This window comes from Rattus norvegicus (genome assembly GCF_036323735.1).
Source record: "Rattus norvegicus strain BN/NHsdMcwi chromosome Y unlocalized genomic scaffold, GRCr8 chrY_unlocalized_18, whole genome shotgun sequence".
NCBI classification, from domain to species: domain Eukaryota; kingdom Metazoa; phylum Chordata; class Mammalia; order Rodentia; family Muridae; genus Rattus; species Rattus norvegicus.
The window spans coordinates 234,107-258,373 of NW_026947376.1; the positions used below are offsets into that span (position 1 = coordinate 234,107).

Consider the following 24,267-nt stretch of genomic DNA (forward strand, 5'->3'; position numbering starts at 1 on the left):
CTGGGATTTGTAGACATCACAGCCACTAACAATACCAACTCAATTCAAGATTACTTATAACAGCTCACTGGAGTGAAAATAGTTCCTAGGTCTTTAATCTAATCAAAGATTTCATAGGCATACTCAGTGAACTAGTCTCCCTCCATCAGAATGGGGCGCTGATGACGTGGCTGAAGCAGATTGGAGCTCTGCTGTTATGAAAAGGATGGCAGTAAATCCCATGCTGACAGCTGTCATCCAGGCATGTGAAGGCCAGTGCACCTGAGAGTTTATGTGCATCATGGAGGAGGACAGTACTTTTTGTGACTTGGATTTACAAAAAATTGACTTTTATTCAATTCCTCAGTGCTTAAATATAATGCTGTTTGCATGGAACCATGGGGTAGGGAAACTTAACATCACACAGGATTGATTCTCCATACTTTATGTGCTCACATGTCTCTACCTCTAAGCCCATGTTGAACAATCCAGTGCATCTATATCTCCAGTGAATCAATTACCGTTTTTCTACCATGATTTTCTGCTGAAGTCATTTTGCAGAAGTCCACTTCCTAGTGAATATTAAAACAATGGATATTCTGAAGTTGTGTATGATCCACACACAGGCCTTTCCCACTTCAGCATTTCCAACTTTCAAATGGTGTTCTCAACCTTTCCCTCCACAAGCACAAAAGTCCGCATGGTATGAGGATGCTGTTTGAAAAATCAGATGAAGAGTTTTACCATAGTTGTTCCTCACTGTAGCAATATTAATGTAGATGGAAGAGCATATGATAAATTCAGCTCTGTTCACAAACTGGTTAATTGCCAAGAAAATCCCAAACAGTTGTGAGTTGATTCTAGTCAGAGTCCCAGAAAAGTCAAATATGAAATGCAAAATTTCAGAGCTCTTCAAAGACTGTCTATGAAAGAATTTGCTTGCAAAACACTGTCCTAAAATATTTATTCCATTCAGACTTTTATATTTTGCTTTGATGTTTATTAATAATGCAACTGCAGGTCTCTTCTCTGGTCTCCAGTGCGAAGGATTCATTCCTAAAAAAGATGTATCTGCAGATGACTAAAAATATAAAAATAAGAATAGATCTTGATTAAAGTTCTGAGTTAAAGATGCAACATCCTATCACAAAGATCATATTAGAAGTAGATTTGACATATATGTGTATATATTTTTATTTTTAGTGTCTTCTTGAATCTGTTCGCACGGATTTTATTGAGAATATGTGTGTATCAGTGTAAATTAGTATGTAATACTCAGTCTTCCTCTCTTTCTGTCAGTTGTCAGTAATGGAGTAGAAACACTTTTTTATTTTTATCAAAGTTAATAAAGATTTATTATAGGTACAGGGACAGAAGATAAAATATGGATTGGGTTTATCTATGTAATTTTTCAATAATAAGTATATCCCAAAATATGGATTTTACCTTTGAGCCAACCTTTTGTATAGTCCTTAAGGAATGAGATGTGAATGTCTCTGTTGGAAACATGAACATATTATATTATAAACATTATATGTATACAATAATCTATTCCTTTGTTTACATTTCAAATGTAATTTCCCCAATTGGCCTTTCTTTCTTGAATCACACAAGCCATTCTGATCCTCTTAGTTTCTAAGATGGTGCTCCCCCATCTACATGCCCACTTCCACTTTAGTCCTCTACCATCCCCCTTCTCTGGGATATGGCATCTCCACAGGACCAATTGACTCCCTTCCCAGAAATGGAAGATGAGGCAGTAGTCTTCTCCATATGCTCTACAATCTATGTAGCAGAAGCCATCTACTGGCACAAATATACACTTGTTTGTGCTAAATTTCCTGAGACTCTGAAGGGTAAACTTTATTGATAGTGTTGTTCTTCATATTGGGTTCCAATCCCCTTCAGATCCTTCAGGCAATCCACTAGCCATGCTTTTCTGGCTCTCAGTTTCTGTCAAATGGTTATGTGTATGTGAATCTGTCACCATCTGGTAATGGCAGAGCCCCTCAGATGACAGACATATTAGGGTCTCATCTGCAAGCACATCTTGATATCAGGAGTCATCGGAGGATTTGGAGTCTGTGGATGAAATTGTTCTTCTAGTCTGGTGGTCTCTGGATTGCCTTTCCTTCAGTCTCTGCTCCTTTTTTTCTTTGCATTTTTTTTCATTTTGGACATTTATAAGTTAAAGATTTTGAAATGTGTGGGCATCACCTTCTCTTCACAGGTGGGCATGTCTAGCTACAGGAGGTAGTCTCTTGTGGTTCTATCTCTTTGCTGCTTACTATCTCAACTACCATAGTCCCAGTAAATTTATAGAACCCTCTTGCATCCCTGGCATCTGTGACTTTCCTGGAAATGCCCAAGTTCAACACCCACCACTGATGCTTATTGTTATTTATTCCAATGTTCCTGTAGATTTCTCTTTTGTCTTTATATTGTTTCTACACTCCCAATTTTGTCCACTCTTCTCTACTTCTAGCAAGGTCCCTCCACTCCTCTCTCTTTTATTATCATTTTGCTCTCAATTCTAAGTCGGTTGCAAGAATCTGCAGTATGGCCTTCTAACATTTTAACTTCCATGTGATAAATGATTTGTGTATTGGGTATACTGATCTTTTCGGCTAACATCCACTTCTCACTAAGAACATCCCATGTTATGTCCTTTTCGATCTCTGTTTCTTCACTAATTTCCAGGTCCATCCCTTTGCCTACAAAGTTCTTGGTTTCCTCATTTTTAATACCGAGTAGTATTTCTTTGTTTAAATATAGCACACTTTCTCTATTTATTCCTAAGTTGAGTTGATGTATATCATGACTGTTTGCAGCATTTGACTTATATAAGTAAGGCTGCCCTGAACATGTTCAACCACTTGTCACTGTTATATGTGGATCATATTTGAGTATTTGCGTTGAAGTGATTGGTAAAGCCGGGTCTTCAGGCAATGCTATTTGCAATATTCTCTGAACCTCCACATTGATATCCAAAGTGGCTATACATATACCAATCCCACCAGCAGTGGAGGAGTGTTCCATTTTCTCTACATCATAGCCTACTCTGCTACTGCATTAGTTTTTTGTCTTAGTCACACTGATTGGTGTAATGTAGACTCTCAAGTTCATTTCAGTTTGTATTTTTCTGATAACTAAGGATTTCGAAGATTTCTTGATATGTTTCTCAGCTACTGAGATACCTCAGTTCAGAATTCTTGTGTTAGCTTGCTAACCCAGTTTAAAAGTTGGATACTTTGTTGTGTGGGAGTTTAACTTTCTGAATTATTTCTATATTTATTATTATGGCACTTTACCAGATATGGGGTTGGTTAAAATCTTTTCCAAATGTGTAGATTTCTGTTTTATCCTATTGGCAGTGAACTTTGCGTTAACAAAAATTTTAAGATTGTTTAAATTTCATTATTGACTGGTGATCTAGGAGCCTGAACCTTTGGTATTTTGCTCTGTAAACTTTCTCCTGGCAAATGTGTTTTAGGCACTTTCTGACATTTTCCCTTCTGTTGGTTTCTGCATATATGGTTTTATATAGATTTCCTTGATACACTTGGACGCGAACTTTTAAGAAAGAGATAGAAATGGATTAATTGGCACTCAGCTATATCCAGACCAACAGTTAGGTAGCATCCTTTCTTAAAATGCTTTCTGTTATGTACAACATACTTAGTCATCAGGTAAATGCACATCAAAACAACCCTGAGATTCCACCTCACATCAGTCAGAATGGCTAAGATCAAAAACTCAGGTGATAGCAGATGCTGGAGAGGATGTGGAGAAAGAGGAACATTCCTCCATTGTTGTTGGGATTGCAAACTAGTATAACCTCTTTGAAAATCTGTCCTGAGTTTCCTCAGAAATTAGACATTGCACTGCCTGAGGACCCAGCTATACCTCCCCTGGGCATATACCCAAAAGATGATCCAACATACAACAAACATACATGTTACACTATGTTCATATCAGCCTTATTCATAATATTCAGAAGCTGTAAAGAACCCAGATGCCCTTCACCAGAGGAATGGATACAGAAAATGGCATATATTTACACAAAGAACTACTACTCAGCTATCAAAAACAATGAGTACATGAAATTCATAGTCAAATAGATGGACCTAGAAAATAATCATCTGGTGTGATGTTTCCCAATCACAGAAAACACACAAAGTATGGATTCACTGATAGGTCGATATTAGCCCAAATGCTCAAATTACCTAACATACAAAGCACCGAACACATGAAACGCAAGGAGGGCCAAAATGCAGATGATTCACTCCTTCCTTATATTTAGAGTAACTAAAATATAAATAATAGGTGTAGGTAGGCATTGTTTTTAGGAGACTGAAGGAATGGCCATTCAGAGTCTGCTGGACATGTTCCCCCATATATATATATATATATACACACAAACTTGAAAAGATTGATGAAGCTAAGAAGTGCATGCTGGCAGGAACTGTATATAGATCCCTCCTGAGAGACACAGCTAGAGCATGTGAAACACAGAGACAAATACCAGCAGCAAATCACTGAACTAAGCATAGGACATCCTTTGGAGGAATTAAAGGAAGGACTGAAGAGGCTAAGGGACTTACAACCTCAAAGAAAATACTGCCAGCAAACTAGATCTTTCAGGTACTAAATCACAACCCAACTCCATATGTAGCAGTGAATAGCCTTGTTGGGGCACCATTGTGAAGCTCTTGGTCCTAATAAGATTGGACCCTTCATGTAGGGGAAAGTACGGTCGGGTGCTTTAAGGATAGGAATGGATGTGGAGGGTACAACCACATTATAGAAGGGGAGAAGGAGAGGTTCGGGCTGATGGCCTGGAACCACAGAAAAAAATAAAATATGAAATGTAAATAGTAAATACCAAATTTAATAAAAATGGGAAAAATTGTAATCTTAAACGTCAAAAATTTTACTCTTAAATAAATATAGCTTTTGAGATTTTAAAACATTTATTTCCTATGGAGATTAGTATTGTGTATGCACATGGAATACAAGTGCTCTGCACTATATTAGCTAGTTATATGGAGCCTCAGAAATGAACTCTGATGTTCTAGAAATATCTTTCAGTATAATTTTAAAAAGTTTTTGAATTATTTCAACATTTATCTGATACTTCTTTATTATGTCCAATTGCTGTTAAAAAGATACAGAAAAGTACTTATTCTTTTTACAAACGTTGTTACACATATTCCAGCACTGACTCAATATGAATTAGGGGGGATATTATAAGGTATTATTAACCTACTGTCTTCCTGTAAAAGTAAATTCTGTAAGCAATTATTTATTGGATCTTGATTTTTTTATTGTATGAAATATCAAAATCTACATTGACATGCCATTATCATTTACTTAAACTATTAATTTAATCGATTGTAATATGGACCACATGTAGTGCACCATAGGAGAAATGTAAGGATTGCTGTAAATCGTACTGTCTCCTCTTTGTTAAGCTTGGTATGTATCAAAATCAGAAAGGTATAGTGACTCATATTGACATGTAAAAATGATGTAATTACATATGGTGTCCTCTGCGGTGAAAATGATAAGCAAGCTTAGTATTTAAGATTTTAAATATTTAATGGAATCAAAGTTATGTTAGATTGCTTTTAATGGTAATCTTCTGAGGAGATAATTGGGCCTTAGTAACCAATGCCCACAAATATGATACACTCCTCTGCTTATTATTTTAAATTAATAATACCTGGAGTAGGCAAATGCTGTATGAAGTTTCATCCACTATACCCCTGTTTAGAGATTGGATATGTCAGAGATGAAAAGGGTTATCTTCGGTTCGTTATTGAATTTTATTTAATTAAATGAATGTTTTCAAAAAGAAACATTAAAGAATATACCCATACATGAACAGATTTTTGTCAAAGGTTATTGTTAATGTTCTCACACTGTGTAATTTCGCTATAGGGTCATGCAATATTGTTAATGTATCTGAGGCATTCATCCCATTAAATCGTCCAATAATCTTCAGCATGTTCAAATTACCAACATCCATATTGAAACCTGTACCAACTTTTAACTTTACTTCCTTTTCTGCTCTTTTACAATTTGATGCCATTTTTCTAGTATTTACCATGTATTTATAAATTAACCTGTTTCTGTAACCCACTCAGAATCACTTGTGTATATTCTTCAACAACTTTCACTCAATATGAAAGTTCAGGTCTTTTACCCTTTGTGTTTACAATTGAATGAAGCACTTCCCTGCACGAGGTCTTCTTCTACAACTCTGGGTTCTCTTCCAGAAGTGTTCTTCCTATGATTCCTGTCACATAGCCAGGTTTCTGTTTTAGGTCTGAGTAGAACTAGAACTTTGTAACAACTTTGTTTTTCTGGTCTAAAGTTTCAATGGAAAAAATTCTTGGTACATAATTTATTAGGGGAAAAATAGATCATTTTATTTTCTCAAATGAAGAGCAACTATAAAGTGGTTGATGTTGAAAATGGTACTTAAAAGAGAGAAGGGGATAGTGATCACATTGGTGACAGAGAAATAATAGTTATCTGTAAGAGAACAATGGTAGTAAAGATAAAAAAAGATGGATCATGATTAATTTTCATGAGAGCACATGAGGATTTGTTAGAGACTTAAACATTGTGATAGGATTTGAGATAGAATGCAGAGCAGGGTAAAAAGTAACGAAGATTTTAACTTGGAGACAAAGTTTGATGTTTTCCATTTAAGTAACAAAGACAAGATGATGGGATAATTTAACAGATTAATGTAAAGGAAGTTAAGTATTTAATGTATCTTAATCACCTGAGAGGATATTTCAAATAGACATTATATTTTAAATATTATGGCTGATAAATCTCCCTTTAGGTATTAAAATATGAACGTAATTCACATTTAAAATTTTGCTTCATATAGGAAGATATTTTCACATTTTAATACTAGTTATTTCATGATCGATGATTCTGAGTATGTGATATTTGTCTACTTTTCATCTGTGATCTTTCATCTTTGTAACTATGTATGTATGTATATATGTATGTATGTATCTAGTTATCTATCTATCTATCTATCTATTGCTCTGATCTATCACATATAGCAATCCATTTGTTTTATTTTCTACCTTACATAGGTCTAGAATCCTGAAATTATATCACATGCTGGAAAAACTAATGAGATATGTCACATGCTAAAACATATGTACAGTGACATTACTAAATTAAGTCTTAGTGTATTTATCAAATAGATAAGGAAATTTGATAGTATAATAATTAATCACCTACATTGAATCTATTTTCTGAACAGTGATTTTAAAATGAATCAAATTTATAGAGCAGGTTTTAAAATTCTTGAGTGCTAATGTATTTAGCAATAAAGTTTCATAAAATTAGAAAATAGAGTTCATTTTTATGTTACATATTTATATGTATATACATGTACATACACACATACACACAAATATATCTATATATATACATATATATATATATACATATTTTAACTGTGTCAACATACACATATATATGTATATACACATACACACATGTATATGACATATACATATGTCCTGATGTACACATACATATATAGACATATATACACATATACATATATCCATACATGCTTTTTCAAAGTAAAGACCTTGCTTTTAGAAGAATTTGCCTAGGCATGACATATATGGTTTAGCCAAAGAAGAGAAAAATGTTGTTATTTCTAAATGACTCTGTGTGAGTAATCATTTTTTTTTGTTTAACATGATGATTGTTTAGCGATCTGACTTCCATGTACTTGGGGATTGATATGATGTCCTTTGCTTCTCTAATTCACTCATACACTTACTCCAGAAATAAGTGATTCCTTATTATGTTTCCAGTACAAATCTAGAAAATAGACTTATAAAAATATATTTGTAGTTTCTGCTTTCCTTCAAGGGCTTCACCATCTAGTGAATATATAATCAAATATCATTGTTTATTAAATATATAATCTGCACAAACAATTTTCTTCCTATATATATCATTTTGATCCTCCAAAAATTCATTTAGTTATCAGTCCACTTCTTTTTTTAAATACTAGAAACAACAGTGTGAAAAATTCCTCTTTAAAATAAGATATAATGAAGTTAAAATTCAAGTTCCCATAATATATTGCTCCAAGTCATTTTTAAAAATGTATTATACTTGATGCCTTAAGTCACCAAGTTCAATAAATTGTAACTATTTTGTTAGTAAAATATAAAACAAAATAAAATCTAAGGGAAATATATTAATAAGATACAATTACAAATTGTTTATTCACTCACATATTCCCTTCTATATCTTTACATTTAATATAGAACTAGAGGATTGGGGATTTAGCTCAGTGGTAGAGTGCTTGCCTAGCAAGCACAAGGCCCTGGGTTTGGTTCTCACCTCTGGAATAAAAAAAATAGAACGAGAAAATAATTAAAACCCCTAACACAACTTCCTACAACCCTGGGATCAATTTTGGAAATGGAATTTTCGAGATGAAAAGTGAAAAAAAAAAGTGAAAGTATGTGACCCTGCTAGTAGATGCTTGAAAAAACATGTATACTTAGGTTGATGTTCTACAATATAAACCTGACTTATCCCTACAACTAGATGGTGTGTGCTTTTGGCCAAACAGAACAGGAAAATTAACAGATGAGCTCCATGTCTTACACACGTTTTTTGTAAATTTGCTTGAAATCATAGTTTTGATAATTATCATCTTAACCAAAGACAGCATTAGGCTTACATACTCACAAGCGCCTTGTTTTCACCTTTTGTTAACTAACTGTATTTTATTTCATACAAGAGTAAGAATAAGCAACTGCTATTGATGTGGTTTTAAGGGTTTGTAGTACCATTACAGCTCATAAGTTGTAAGTGTTTTTAAACTTTTTTATAGGAAACATGGTCAAAGCATCTACTCTGTCTTAATTTTTCTCATCTGATCACATATTGGATTACCCATTTCAACATTAGCTGCAATAGCTGTAAATGATTGGAATGATCTCTATCCCACTGAGGAGAAAATCATGTACAGAATTACTCAGCTACAGTAATATATTTGTAGCAGCAGCAAAAGTTTCAAATACCTTATATTTTTCAAGGAAAAGTTGACTATACAGACTATGGCAAACAATTAAAGCAGCAGCAGCAATGTTTCTGACTCTTGAGTCTCTGCTGATCTTCAAATCCTTGAGAGCGACACAGCATATAACTTCTCTCTTTCCAGGTTACTGACAGAAGCCTGGTTGTTTCTAGTATGTTGTGCAACTGCTGTTATTTCCTGTTTGTTATGACAACTCTACAAAACTGGACTACTAGTGTATTCATGAAATACTTTCTATTGGAACAGACTGCCTCTGCTAAACTGTGAACTGATATTCTGCTTTCCAGACAACACAGATGGGAGTTGCTCCAGTGAACCTTTCTTTCTTTTTTTTTTTTCTTTTTTCTTTTTCTTTGGAGCTGGGGACCGAACCCAGGGCCTTGTGCTCGCTAGGCAAGTGCTCTACTGCTGAGCTAAATCCCCAACCCCTCCAGTGAACCTTTCTAAGCAGGGCCACCAGCACACCCATCAAAGCCCCCCATTCTTTCTTTTGCCTTGTGTGGGTGGAGGGCTATAAAGGAGGGTAAAGCTTTTAAGAGTCATCATCAAACATAGATATGTGGAAAAAAATAAAGTATAATTTGAAGAGTTATCAGCTGTGGGCTTTCCTTGGAGTGGAATATTACTCAGGCATTTGATGTATGCTGCATGGCAGGACCCTGAGGATACCAAGTTACTACAAAATGGCTGGGATTCTCTGGTTCTGTATGTATCAGTGAATATAAAATTATCATAAGTAGTGGCAAGAAACAGTAGGTTTGAGGTCTGGTGGAGGGAGAACAAAGATGGTTCCTGTGTGCAAAATCCATGGCATCTCAGCTTCATAAATTCAAATAAAGCTGGGTTAGAGAGGGAGTGACAGACACACACCAGACATGCTGTGCACTATACCAATAATAGCAAAGAGCTAACTTTTCTGCTGTATATATTTTGATTTCAAACCAAACCAAAGAAAACAAACAAACAAAAAAAAAAACAAAGAACTATGAGTGTGAATAAAGATTCACTGGAAGAACTTTGTCGGAGGCTCTCAATATTCAACACTAAATAAATAATCTAAAATCAATGATGACCCACTCACTCATGGAGCTGGGCACAAAGTAAACTTGGCGATAATATTTTGAAACTGCATTGAATCCCATGGTAAGTGTTCATTGTGCAATATGTTGAAAATATTTGCACGCTATTTTTTTTTCAGTCGGTACAAGTTTTTAGTCATTTGTGTGAACATTCAGCTTCCTGAGGTCCAGGCTCTCTAACCATTGTATTCCTGCTGCAAGGACAGCACTGACAGCAGTGAATCATAATGAGCTCTTGTCCAGTTACAGAAGAAGGAATTGAGGGACTAAACTACAAATCAAAGAATTCACAGGTAGGGATCCATGGCTCCAGCCACATATATAGAAGAGGATGGCATTGTCTGGCATCAATAGGAGGAAATGCCTTGTCCTATAAAGTCTGGTTTTTCTAGTGTAGGGGATGCCAGAATGTTGAGGTGTGAATATGCAGGCAGGATTGGTAGCAATCTCAAAGAAGCAGGGGGAGGGTGGATGGAAGAGACGGGAACCAGAAAAGGGTATAAAATTTGAAATGTAAATACATAAAATATTCAATTAAAAAAGAAGGAAATGAGGTAGAAAGTTACAGGAGGCTTAACTCAAAAGAGTGAGAGAGCTTCTAGATGCTGGTATAAGTCAAAGATTAAAGCATTTTAGTTATGTATGAAAGGCAAGGGTCAGGAGACTATAGCATTTTATGTTTTTCAAGAAAAATCATTGAAATAATAGTTCCATTTCTTATATGAACACAGAAATTTTGCAGCCATCTTTGTTTGATGGGGCCTGTTGTACCTCCCCTTGATCAGAGGGGTCTTCTCCAACAAATTTTGGAGGAGAATTGGAAAGATTGGAGAACTGTAAGATAGGGAATGAACATTTGAAATTCCTTTGGAAACTCTGTGGGACAGAAAGCTGATCACACAGAAGACTGGGCAATACTGAGACCTCAGGGAAGGAGAGACTGCCAATTCTGCCCACCTGGGCCCATATCCCTTGCCACAGACGAAACTGCAGAGTGTGTCTGAACACATGAATATAGGAGCAGTCAAGCTGCAGGATTCCTGCAGTCCAAACTGCACCTGGATCTGAATTGGTCCAAAAAGCATTCTACACCCAAATCTCTTGTGGGGTGGGGAAGACTTATACCATCAGAGGGGCAGAAACCCCTGAAAACTCTTCTCACATTCCTGACTCAAGAAAAAAACACCTAGTTCCATCTGGGCCTCCTGTTCATAGGGACTTAGGAACAGTAGGGGCAGGACATTTCTGATTGCGGCTCTCATAGAAACCTGAAAGTCAACCGGAGGAGCGACATCAGACCTGAGACCAGAGGTGAATCAAACTTTTCTGCTCTAAGTGACCTGACTGGTGGACTCAGGACAAGCAAAGGCAGAAATCCTCTGGGACCAGGAACTTCCGGTTTCTAGCTGGCTCCTGAACCTCGTAATCCCAACCCAGAGCTCCCTGCTCCTAGATGCAGAGACAGAATGCTGATCACCCAGGAGTGTGGACAATACTGAGCCTACAAGAAACTGAGACTTCCAGGTCTGCGCACCGTTATACACATCTCTGGCCCAAGACAAAACAGCATAGTGCTTCTGGCCCAGGAATATAGCGGAGTAAAACTGCAGGACCACCATGTTCCAGACTGTGCCTGGATCCGAATTGACCTGATCAAACAGCTCCCTGCACCCAAAAGCTGATGGTGGGGGGAATAGAACACTCCTTGGAAACCAGAGGAGACAATTCTCTGCCCAGATTCCTGACTCAACAGGAAAACACCTTGTGCCATCTGTGCATCCCCCCCCTCCCACAGAGGAACATAGGAGACGTAGGTGCAGGTCCTTCTGATTCCTACCCACAGGGACAGCTGAAAGCCAGTGGACAGGAAAACTATCCACCTGAAAGAGAAAACTCTGTTCCCATAACAGGGATCTACATACATAAAAGACACCTTACTAAATCTCAAAGCACACACTGCACCGAACACAATAAGAGTAGGAGATTTCAACTCCCCACTCTCATCAATGGACAGGTCATGGAAAACAGAAACTAAACAGAGATGTAGATAGACTAAGAGATGTCATGAACCAAATGGACTTAACAGATAATTATAGAAGATTCTATCCTAAATCAAATGGATATACATTCTTCTCACCACCTCATGGCACTTTCTCCAAAATTGGCAATATAATTGGTCATAAAACAGGCCTCAACAGATACAGAAAGATAGAAATAATCCCATGCATCATATCAGTCCACCACGGGATAAAGCTGGTCTTCAATGACAATAAGGGAAGAACGCCCACATATACGTGGAAGTTAAACAATGCTCTACTCAGTGATAACCTGGTAAAGGAAAAAAAATAAAGAAATTACAGACTTCTTAGAATTTAATGAAAATGAAGGTACAGCGTACCCAAATTTATGGGACACAATGAAACCTGTTCTAAGGGGAAAACTCATAGTGCTGAGTGCCTGCAGAAAGAAACAGGAAAGAGAATATGTCAGCATCTTGACAGCACACCTAAAAAGTCTAGAACAAAAAGAAGGAAATACACCCAGGAAGAGTAAAAGGCAAGAAATGATCAAACTCAGAGCTGAAATCAACCAAGTAGAATCAACGATAATCATAGAAAGAATCAACAGAACCAAAGGTTGGTTCTTTGAAAAATCAACAAGATAGATAAACCCTTAGCCAGACTAACGAGAGGACACAGAGAGTGTGTCCAAATTAACAAAGTCAGAAATGAAAAGGGAGACATAACTACAAAATCAGAGGAAATAAAAAAAAAACAACAGATCTTACTACAAAAAACTATATTCAACAAAATTTAAAAATCTGCAGGAAATGGACAATTTCCTAGACAGATATCAGGTGCCAAAATTAAATCAGGAACAGATAAACCTTTTAAACATCCCCATAACTCCTAAAGAAATAGAGGCAGTCATTAAAGGTCTCCCAAATGAAAAAAGTCTGGGTCGAGATGTTTTTAGTGCAGAATTTCTTATTCATAATAGCCAGAAGCTGGAAAGAACCCAAATGCCCTTCAACGTAGGAATGAATGCAGAAATGTGGTACGTCTACCCAAAGGAATATTACTCAACTATCAAGAGCAATGACTTTATGAAGTTCATAAGCAAATGGATGGAATGGAAAATATCATCCTGAGTGAGGTAAACCAATGACAGAAAAACACATAAGGTATGCACTCATTGATGAGTGGCTATTAGTCCACCTTGTCGAATTACCCTAGATGCACAGAACACATGAAACTTAAGACAGATGATCAAAATGTGAATGCTTCAGTCCTTCTTTAAAAGGGGAACAAGAATGCCCTTGGGAGTTAATAGGGAGGCAAAGATTAGAACAGAGGTAGTAGGAATGCCCATTCAGAGCCTGAGCCACATGTGGCCCATACATATTCAGCCACCGAACTAGATACGTGGATGAAGTAAAGAGCTGCTTGCCGACAGGAGTCAGATGTAGATATCTCCTGAGAGACACAGCCAGAATACAGCAAATACATAGGCAAATGCCAGGAGCAAACCACTGAAGGAATCAGAGAAAGGACTGGAAGGGGCTCTGGACCCCATTTGAACAACAATGCCAACCAACCAGAGCTTCCAGGGACTAAGCCACTACCCAAAGACTATACATGGTCTGACCTGGGCTCCAACCACATAGGTAGCAATGAATATCCTAGTAAGAGCACCAGTGGAAGGGTAGCCCTTGGTCCTGCAAAGGCTGAACCCCCAGTGAACGTGATTGTTGGGGGGAGGGCTGTAATGTGGGGAGGATGAGGAAGGGAACACCCAAAGAAGGGGACAGGGTAGGGTTAGGGGGATGTTGGTCTGGAAACTGGGAAGGGGAATAACAGTCGAAATGTAAATAAGAAATACTCAAGTTAAAGAATGTAATCAGATAAACCCATACCGATTTTCACTTCTTCATAATTTCAAGAAGAACCTGAAAGAGAATATATAATATTCCAGAGGCAAAAACAGGAATTTAAATTAGCCAGCATAAATATGTTTTTAAAATTTTCTTTTTTCTGTTATTTAATAATTCTGAGTATTCCTCTATAAATGATAAGACGGTTGTGTAATGTCTACCGATCCCGAAAGCCTGAAACACTGAAAAACTGTATTTCTCCCTATGTGGGTCTTTGGTCAGCATCCATTTCATTCCCCATCTAAATTCTCTGTTTCTCAAGTAGATCAGAGGACTACGTGAGGATGTCACTCTCATGTAGAGGACCAAGGATCTTTCCGTACTTGCATTTATTTGCTCTTGTGAGCATGTAAATAAAACTTTCAGTTCCAACAACAAAACATGGCCGTCCAATGGGATCCCCGTGAAAAAAAATCTTTCTTTCTGCCATCAGTGAACTTTAGCACACTGGTAACAACACAGACAATAATATAAAGGAATAATCCTGGAATAATAATAATAATAATAATAATAATAATAATAATAATAATAATAATAATAATGCCCTCGAGGTATCACAGACTAAGGAAAGTAAATGTTGAGCCCTGTTTTTCAAGGGATATTATATCCATGAAATCAAATTACCTCACACATAATAATCACTCACCCTGTCACGGCTTCAAGAGTGAGTTGAGAACCAGAGTGGCCTTTTCTTAGGAAAAGAGAAAGATCCATCAACCTTCCAAAAAGAAAACCAATCCAGACAGTCTGTGTGAGGATGGTTAGCTTATGCATGACTAACACACACAAACACACACACACACACACACACACACACACACACACACCACGCACACACATGCGCACACACACACATGCACACCGACACACAAGCACACAGACACACAAACAAACACACACTCAGACACACACACAAACACACACAAACACATCTCTGATCTCTGTTTCTTAGAGTGTCCAGGTGCACACCAGGTGTGAAAGGATGAAGTGGGCCCAGGAAACTGTCAGTCAGCAGAATCTTGGTCTCCCTGCAAGTGAGTTAGGGGTTCCTCCAAGGAATTCAGTGTCACAGCTCTTTTCGAAGGTATTAGGTGATTTGCGGTGTGCATATATCTTACTCAGGGTGAAAAAGGGCTACACAAACCTTGGAGACCAGGACGTGGTTTTCGGGTGCATTTACATTGATGGAGACCTCCTTTGGTTGACCTTCTTTAATCTCTGTCCCAGCCTCAGTCTGTGGTTCAGGGATCTCCGTTTGACCTCCTCAGAAATCGACTCCACTGAATGTGCCCCATCCCCACCCGTGAGGTCTTGCTTGCTCGAGTTCAAAGGATTTCAGTTTCGGACTCTACTTTCTCCATCAGATTAAATCCTCAGGAAGGTCGCCCTCTAGATGCCATGAATTAACCAGTCCATCGACTTTCTGCATTAACCCGTATGTCCCCTAATTCTGGCCGGTTCTCTCTGCACTGAGCTATCTCTCCGTCATCCCCACCGACCCTCTGCTCCTGTCCTCAGTCGCCCTCAAACACTCACAGAATCTGTTCCAGATTTCCTTTCAGAGAGGTCGATGCTTTCCCCCTCACGGGCGTTCTTGTTTCCTATGTCCTCTCTGCATTTGTAGATTGTAGATGGAATGAGATTTATCGCACAGCTGATACCATGCATAGGTAAACGCCAGCCATGTTTGTGTCTCTAGGTCTCAGTTCCCTCTCGAGCTGTTTTTTTTTTTTTTTTTTTTTACAGTTTCATATATTTTCTCTTAAGCTTCATGATGTCATGCCCCATGCAATGATGTCAATTCTAGACCCCATTATGTGATGTCCCCGCCCTAATGATGTCATGCCCCACCCCATGATGTCACGCCCCACCCCAATGATGTCACACCCTGATCCTGTTAGGTCATGTTCCCGGTACCCTCCTTGCCAGAATGATTGTATCTATTTATCAGGTAACATTCTGAATGCTGACCTGGCACCACACTCCTTCAGTCTCCCACCATTTACAGTCCCTCCTTCTAACCTCTCCCCTTCTTCTCTGAGAGAGTGGAGGACCCCTCTGGGTACACCCTCTCCCCTGGCACATCAAGTCTCTGCAGGACTAGATTCATCGTCTCCTACCAGCTCTTGAAAACGCAGCCCGGGTAGGAGAACAGGATCCACAGACAGGCGACGGGTTAGTGACCCCACGTGAAGACCATTGTGCAACTCTGCCTCTCTCAGTCCTTCCCTCAGCTTTTCAGTGAGACTCACTGAGCTCCATCTGATATCAAGCCCTGTGCCTCTGCTTCTGTGTCAGTCGGCTGCTTGGTGGAGCGTTGCAGAGGACAATAACGCTACCCTCCCATCTGCAACACAAGAAAGGACCGTGAATAATGTCAGTTTTGCTGATTGCCCAGGGGAAAAGTCTCACATCCGGCCACTTATCCTTTGGCCATTCCCTCATTTCCTGTTCCATCTCTGTTCCTGTGTTTCTTATAGAGGGGGCAATTTCTGGGTCAAAATTGTGGGGGTGGGTTTGGGTACTTATCCATCCAACTTGGGTCCTCTGTGGCTACTGAAAGTGGCCATTTAAGAATCTGTATCCCCACTGTAACAAGTCTCAGCTAAAGTCACCGTCAAGGAAGCCAGGGTAGCCTCACAAATCACAGATTGCTGGCAAATCATACAGATAGTACCCACCCTGGACAGTCACTGAATCAGTATATTCACTTGGCCCTCTGCCCCTCTTGCCCGTCTCTACCAAGAAATGATCCTCAAACCCCATTTCCCTTCCCATCCCCTCAGCCACTCAATTCTTTCCTTCCATCTGCCTCCTGTCATTATTTTATTCATTATTCTGAGTGAAATTCAAGCATTTTCTTAGGTCTTTCTTCGTGCTTAGCCTCTTTGGTTCCATAGATCATAGTGTGTGAATTCTGTACTTTATGGCTAATACCCTCTTTTAAGTGAATGTGTACATGTTATTTTGGGTCTCAGTTACCTCATTCAGGACAATACTTTCTCATTCCATCTACTTGACTGTATCTTCTCAATGTCCTTATTTTTCATATGTGTGTAGTATACCATTGTGTAAATGAACCACATTATCTGTAGCCATTATTTGTTTTAGGGGTATCTGGCTTATTTCTATTTTCTGTTCACTATGAAGAAATCCACTAGGAAAATGATGGAGTACATGTCCTTGCGGTATGGCAAAGGTCTTCTCAGATATAAGGCCAGGTGTAGTATAACTGGGTCTTTAGGAAGAATATTCCCATTTTCTCAGAATCCACTGGACAGATATGCTAAACATATATGGATTTGCTCTTCCCCCAGCAAATTCTATTTGTATCCTGATATTTATCTGCTTCCTCAAAAGAGGTTTCCCCCGGACAAGGCCTCTATCATAGACTCAGGTAATCGCATATTAACCTTCTTCCCATTTTACATGATCAGTAAATGCTAGAGCCTATTACTGATAGCCAGAGGGGAAAGTTGGTACTGGAGGTTTGACTGTCGGGATATGTAGAGATGCAGAAGAGAGTAAGAGGAGAAGCGAGAAGGCTGAAGAAAAAGAGGAGGAAGTAATGATGGAAACAATCCATATGGCCTGGAGAAAGCACATCTAGCAAGGGGTTTTATGGTTTGGGAATAAGTTATAATAACGTTAGATCTACCCAATACACATTTATAGATTATAATTATAATAACCAGATTGTGTGTTTTCTTTATGGGCTCATTAGGTTTGGAAATTCCAACAAGCTTTCCTCAACAGTATTTCTGGATCAAATTTTCTGTTAATAGAGATCTCCTCTTGTATGGGCTCTAACCATTGCTCCATAGTCCAGTAGACACAGCTGTTTTTTTTCCTCAGTCATGTCTCTTGTATTTTCTATGGACATCTGTGTCTTCAGTGTTCCAGGCCCAGTGTTCCTTTTTCTCAAGGTCTTCAATGATCTCACCAAGAGGAGTTTCAGTTTTCTCAACTCGTTCCACCTAGTTGACCGCAGCTTCACAATGTCCTTATTTTTCATAGGTGCATAGTATACCATTCCAAATATTTCCTGATAACAGTGAACCATGGTGAGCAGGGTAAATTTTCCCAAGGAAACTTAAAACATTCAATCTCTAAATCTACATCTCCTAATCCCATGATGCTTGGGTTGACTGAATGGCCATGGCATGAGCAGATTGTTCTAAGGAACATCAAAGCCATTTCCTTCTCCAGTAATGGCTGCCATCCCTCTGTCAGAGATTTTTCCCCTGGTAATTTTCGGTGACTGATATGATTTAGAAATTGTGAAAACATCTGCATGCTGGAAAGCCAGAGATGTTTCAGGTTGACCTTTCTTCCACAGCCAGGTGACCTTCACCAGAGGAATGGATACAGAAATGACCTATATTCACACAATGGACTACTACTCAGCTATCAAAAACAATGAGTGCATGAAATTCATAGGGAAGTGGATAGAACTAGAAAATATCATCCTGAATGAGGTTACCCAATCACAGAAAAACACACAAAGTTTGCACTCATTGATAATTGGATATCAGCCCAAATTCTCTAATTAACTATGATACAATGCACAGACCACATGAAACTCAAGACAGAGGACCAAAATTCAGATGTTTCAGTCCTTCCTTAAAATGGTAAATAAAATATCCATAAGAGGGGTAGGGAGGCATTGTTTTTCAGAGACTGAAGGAATGGCCATTCAGAGTCTGATGGACATGTGGCGCACACACACACACACACACACACACACACACACACACACACATATATATATATATATATATATATATATATATATATGCACCAAAACTATTTTGAATAAGAATTTGGGAGTTTATCATTTGAAGTCGGTACAAAATATTTACACTGTTATATTGACTTTGTAGCTGGGCCAACTGTGTTGACAAAATCATTGCAATAAATGGAATTATAAAACAGAATTTTTGAGTACACATTAAGGAATATTTATAAAGTCCCCTATCAAGGAATGTACAATAAGAATGTGAAATACAATATTCATTCAATTAAATATTTGTAGGGAGAATACTGGCCTTTGGGAAACAGAGAAAACTTAGAAAATTGAACTATATGTTCACAGGAATGAACTTGGGAATTAATTATTATCTAGAAGAATCTCCTCCAATCCATATTTCTAAATCTTTTCTACCCATGCCAAACCCTGACTACCTTTCTCCATTCAGAACATGTAACCACTAATGAAGCAAGAGATTTCTCTAGCTTTAAAGAGATGGAGTATGTAAAGGTTTCCACTGTGTCACAGGAGACATACCTGGAAAGGGCACTCCAAATCTGATCAGTGTAAGGAAAACTGTTTAGGTATTAGGCCATGGCAGGTCTCAGTGACGTCATCATTAGTCCCTCCCTGAAATATCTCTTGTAACCTGGAGGTCCCTGTCTTCTTCTGTGATGTCACAAGTGTTGTCGTGCCTGCAACTGCCTCTCAGATATTCCTGCAGTACCTCTGGGGTATACTAATTGGCCTCTAATTCAAATAAACAGGGAGGAAGAATAAAGAGGATGAAGATATCAGTGATGGGGAAAAGAATGCTGGACTTCTGTCTTGGTATAACCAAAAAGGAAGAAATATGTGATACTTGGGATAGCACAAAGAGACCTTAGTAGTGATTGAGTGGGATCTCTGAAGAGATAGCCTTGATTTGACACTACCACATATGGGAATAAGGAGCTTGGAGCCTCTCAGAAACATATGGACTTCCCTGTTGTTTGGTTCCTGTAAGTCAGAGAATTTATATCATTAATTCTTTATTCCAAAAGCCAAGTGTTCAGCAGGGCATAGTTGTTTCCTGAGAGCTCATGGCCTTTCTTCTTTTGGTCAAGAAGAAAAAGGAAATAAGGAAGAAGGGAAAGACAAGTGTTGTGTCATCCCCTCAAAGTAAACTCCTCCATTCTTTGGATTCATATAGTGCAGTTTGTGTCTGGCACCGTTATCTGGGAGAGAGAAGTGATTCTAGTTGAGATTTCATTATCTCGGGCATTCCACTAGTATTACTTTTTCTATCATTCCCTGAAAATGACCTTTAGATTTCTGAGTCAATAGCTGTTATTACATGGCAGTTATCTTCTCTTTTATTTCTTTCATTTTTTAATTTTAAGCAAATTTTATTCATTTTTTCTAATTGGATATTTTATATGTACATTTCAAATCTTATTTCCCTTCCCAATTTCTTGACCATAAGATCCCAAACTGGCACCCCGCCTCTTCTACAACCCCCATTACTGTCCGTTTTCAGTTCACTGATTTGCCACTAGAATGCACTTCTGTATTTGATATGCTCTAGCTGTGTCTCACATGGAAGATCTATATACAGTTCCTGTCAGCATGCACTTCTAAGCTTCATCAATCTTATCTATTTTGGTGACTGATGTATATGTATTTCTGCCACATGTACGGCATAATCTGAATGGGATTCCGTCAGTCTCTCCTCTAAATTCATAGATAGCATTGTTCCACCTTTTAAAAAGGAGTGAAGCATGAACATTTTGTGTGTTCTTTTCTTGAGCTTCCAGTTGTCTGTGGACTGCATCTTGGGTAACTTGAGCTTTTTTGCCAATATTCACTTTCGATGGTTTCATACCATATGTGTTTTTCTGTAATTTGTTACCTCAATCAGTGTGATATTTTCTAGTTCATTCCATTTGTCTATGTCTTTTTTGAGATCATTGGTTTTGAAACCCTAGTAGTACACCATTGTATAGATATAACATATTTTCTGTATTCATCCCTCTGATGAATGCCATTAGGGTTTCTTCTAGCTCCTGGGTATTATAAATAAGGCAGCTATGAACATATTTGAGGATATGTCTTTTTTGTATGTTGGAGCATCTTTTGGTTATATACCCAGGAGAGGTATATCTGGGTCCTCAAGTAATGAAATTTCCAATTTTCTGAAGAATCTTCAGACTGATTTCCAGAGTGGTTTAACCAGTTCGTTATGCCACCAACAAAGATGGAGCTTTCCTCTCACTTGACATTCTTATCAACATCTGTTCTCTCCAGAGTTTTTATTTTAGCCATTCTTACATGTGTGAGGTGGAATCTCAGGGTTGTTTTCATTTACATTTCCTTGATGACTAAATATGATCAACATTTATTTAGATGCTTCTCAGATATTTGATATTCCTCAGTTGAGAAATCTTTACTTAGTTCTGTACCACAATTTTAATAGGGTTATTTGTCTCTCTTAAGCGTAATTTCTTGAGTTCTTTGTATGTACTAGGTAATAGCCCTCTGTCAGATGTAGGATTGCTGTAGACCTTTTCCCAATCTGTTTCCTTCTGTTTTGTCCTAATGACAGTGTCTTTGGCAGACAGTTTTCTACTATATTGAAGAAATATCAATTAGTGAAACAGAAGAGGGACTGGTTCCTTCCTGACTTCTGTACGTGTCCTGAACAGTAATTGGAGGAACTAAACAACCATGTTCTATTCCTATAAGGCATGTCTATCTACACTCATAGGTCTAGAGAGACTTAGCAGTGATCCTGGGCATATGCACATCAACTTTATGCTGACATAGTTTGTAGTTTTCATCCTGGCTTCTGTAACTACAGCCAAAGATGTTCTGAAGACAAATTACACCCAGTACAGATGTGGATATGCTTGAGGAGACTGTCTCCTTGGTTTTCTGAAGCATAGCTAAGGTAGACATAGGAAAACAGAACTCCCTGCTCAACTGATCTCTGGGAATGCTGACATTATGGCTTCATCTCCTTATATGTTCTTGAATATCCTTTGGTGTTCTAGCATTGGACTGCAATGAAATACTATGCTGGAGAGGTGTGGGAAACACCTGAACTCTTCCATTAGAGATCAGCAAGATGAGCTGTATATGCATTCAATTGATTGTGTACGTTTCTTGTCTTTGTTTGACAATGCAGTTCTGATGTCTCCTACTTCATTTTTCATGTGTCCAAGTTGTGGGAAAGCATACCTCACAATTGCTTCCCATCCTCCATCCTAGTGTCTTAGATTTTAGTGTAACCCTTCATATTTTATATTATCGATACACTATCCTAACTTTTTTAACATACACATCTCTATTATCCCTGCACACTGTGTGTCTGTTTTTGTCTGTGTGTGTCTGTGTGTATCTGTGTATCTTTTGTGTCTATGTGTGTGGTTTGTGTCCTTACATGGTTAGTTTGTATGCAATTTACAGAAACCATTTTCACTGAAAGAAGTCTCTGTAAAAAATCTATAAACTGTGGATGGGGCATAATCCAAATGGTCTCCCACAATGTGGCCTTCTAGAAAGATTAGCATAATCTGTAATAAAATAATACGCTTGACAAGTAAGGGCAGCTGACAGGAACTGGATGTAGATGGCTCCTGAGAGAAACAGCCAGAATACAGCAAATACATAGGGGAATGCCAGCAGCAAACCATTGAACTGAGAACGGGACCCCCGTTGAAGGAAACAGAGACAGGACTGGAAGTACTTGAAGGGCTTGAGAACCCATATGAACAACAATGCCAAGGAACTAGAGGTTCCAGGGACTAAGCCACTCCCTAAAGATTATACATGGACTGATCGTGGGCTCCAACCTCATAGGGAACAATGAATAGCCTAGTAGGAGCACCAGTGGAAGGGCAATCCCTTAGTCCTGCTAACATTGAATCCCCAGTGAACGTGATTTTTGGGGCAAGGGCGGTAATGGGGGGAGAATGGGGATGGGAACAACCATATACAATGGGCTTAGGGGTTAGAGAGTGGGGTTAGGGAGATGTTGGCCCAGAAACCGGGAAAGGCAATAACAATTGAAATGTAAATAAGAAATACTCAAGTTAATAAAGAAAAAAAAGAATATGCTTCAAAGCAAAACTTGGAGGAAATACCCTGACATGTCTACATTATAGCTGTGAACTGTGACATTGTTTTCGTGGCTTGTGTAGTCAGACAAGTGGCCTTTGAAGCCAAGCTGCATCCTGTGGATCTGTAAATAATCTGAGAGAGACTTTCAACTCGGACACATAAAGCATGTGAAATGCATGAAAAGACAGGTGCAGCCATTGTGACACTGCCATCCCAATGGATAAATGGAACTGTTGACAATCACAGAGTGGGATTTTCATGTCTGAACTTTGACACCCAGCTAGGAATATGTAACCTGCCAGTTCAGTTCCTGAGTACCATCCAAAGGCCAAGGGTAGGCTCAGATGAAGTACTGATGAAGATAGGTGCTGTTCCTTGTGAGCTGCATGTGAGGGTATGTGGAAGGCCACTCAGCCTCTTGTGACATGGGAGATCAGAGTAATGAGAAACAAACAAAGGGGACAATTCTGTGTTTTGTTTTGTTTTGTTTTTGGGGGGGCCACCATAACTACGTTTTCCAGGCTAAGGATTTGCTCATGGAAATGTAGTGTCTCACATTGGTAAAGGCCAAGCTGTATGAAGCCTCAATATCAAAACTGTGTCCAAGGTTCTTTCTTAGTTACTGGGATTTACAGGTAGTCCTTCATACCTCGTCTTCTAGATTCACAAATTCTTTTCTGGCTTCATGTACATAAGGCAATACTTTCATTCTCTGTGTGTGTGTCTCTCTGCGTCTCTGTCATATATTTTCCTCTATCCTAGAACAGTCTTTACTAATGATAACATATTTCTTGCCAGTTTAAGCACTTCCTTATCTTATAAACCCTAGTGTGATCTGAACTAGGTGTCCTCTGGAGAACCACAATTAGAAATAGAGTTGACATCCAACTCTACTAGACTAGTACTTAAACACCTGTGAAGATGCAGAATATTCAACAACTCCCAACAAGCTTAGGGCCCAATAAGCATGTATGGAAGGTAAATTTTCAGAGATCCAAGAAGTGCATGGCAGGCTGACCATGGGCTTGCTTCCTTTGCTGGGACTGCCAGGATCATGACAAAAGTTTCATGGGGCTCTAATAAACATGTATAGTTTAATAATACCTAGACTCTACGCTTACTTTACCATTCCCTGTCTGTAGGTTTCTAATGGATGCTGTCCATAAATGTAGTAGTGACACCCTTTCAGGAGTATAGACGTTGTCACATGTGGCACCCAACAGAAGAATTTGACTTTTCTTCCCTGGTTGAAGCTCCTTATCATTGATCTACATATTTGTCCCATGACTGATGCTTTGTTTTGGTGTGTGTGTGTGTG

At 38.5% G+C, this 24,267-nt stretch overlaps 1 long non-coding RNA gene across 1 annotated transcript; it reads right to left on the bottom strand.

The window, feature by feature from the left end:
• Nucleotides 1-130: 130 nt before the first annotated feature.
• On the bottom strand, nt 131-19,500 carry LOC134484607 (uncharacterized). The gene is made up of 4 exons (XR_010062110.1): nt 19,386-19,500; nt 16,219-16,445; nt 14,745-14,816; nt 131-1,060 (listed from the first exon to the last, which is right to left on the bottom strand). It is a non-coding gene; the product is annotated as an uncharacterized LOC134484607 (long non-coding RNA).
• Between the last annotated feature and the right edge of the window lie 4,767 nt (nt 19,501-24,267).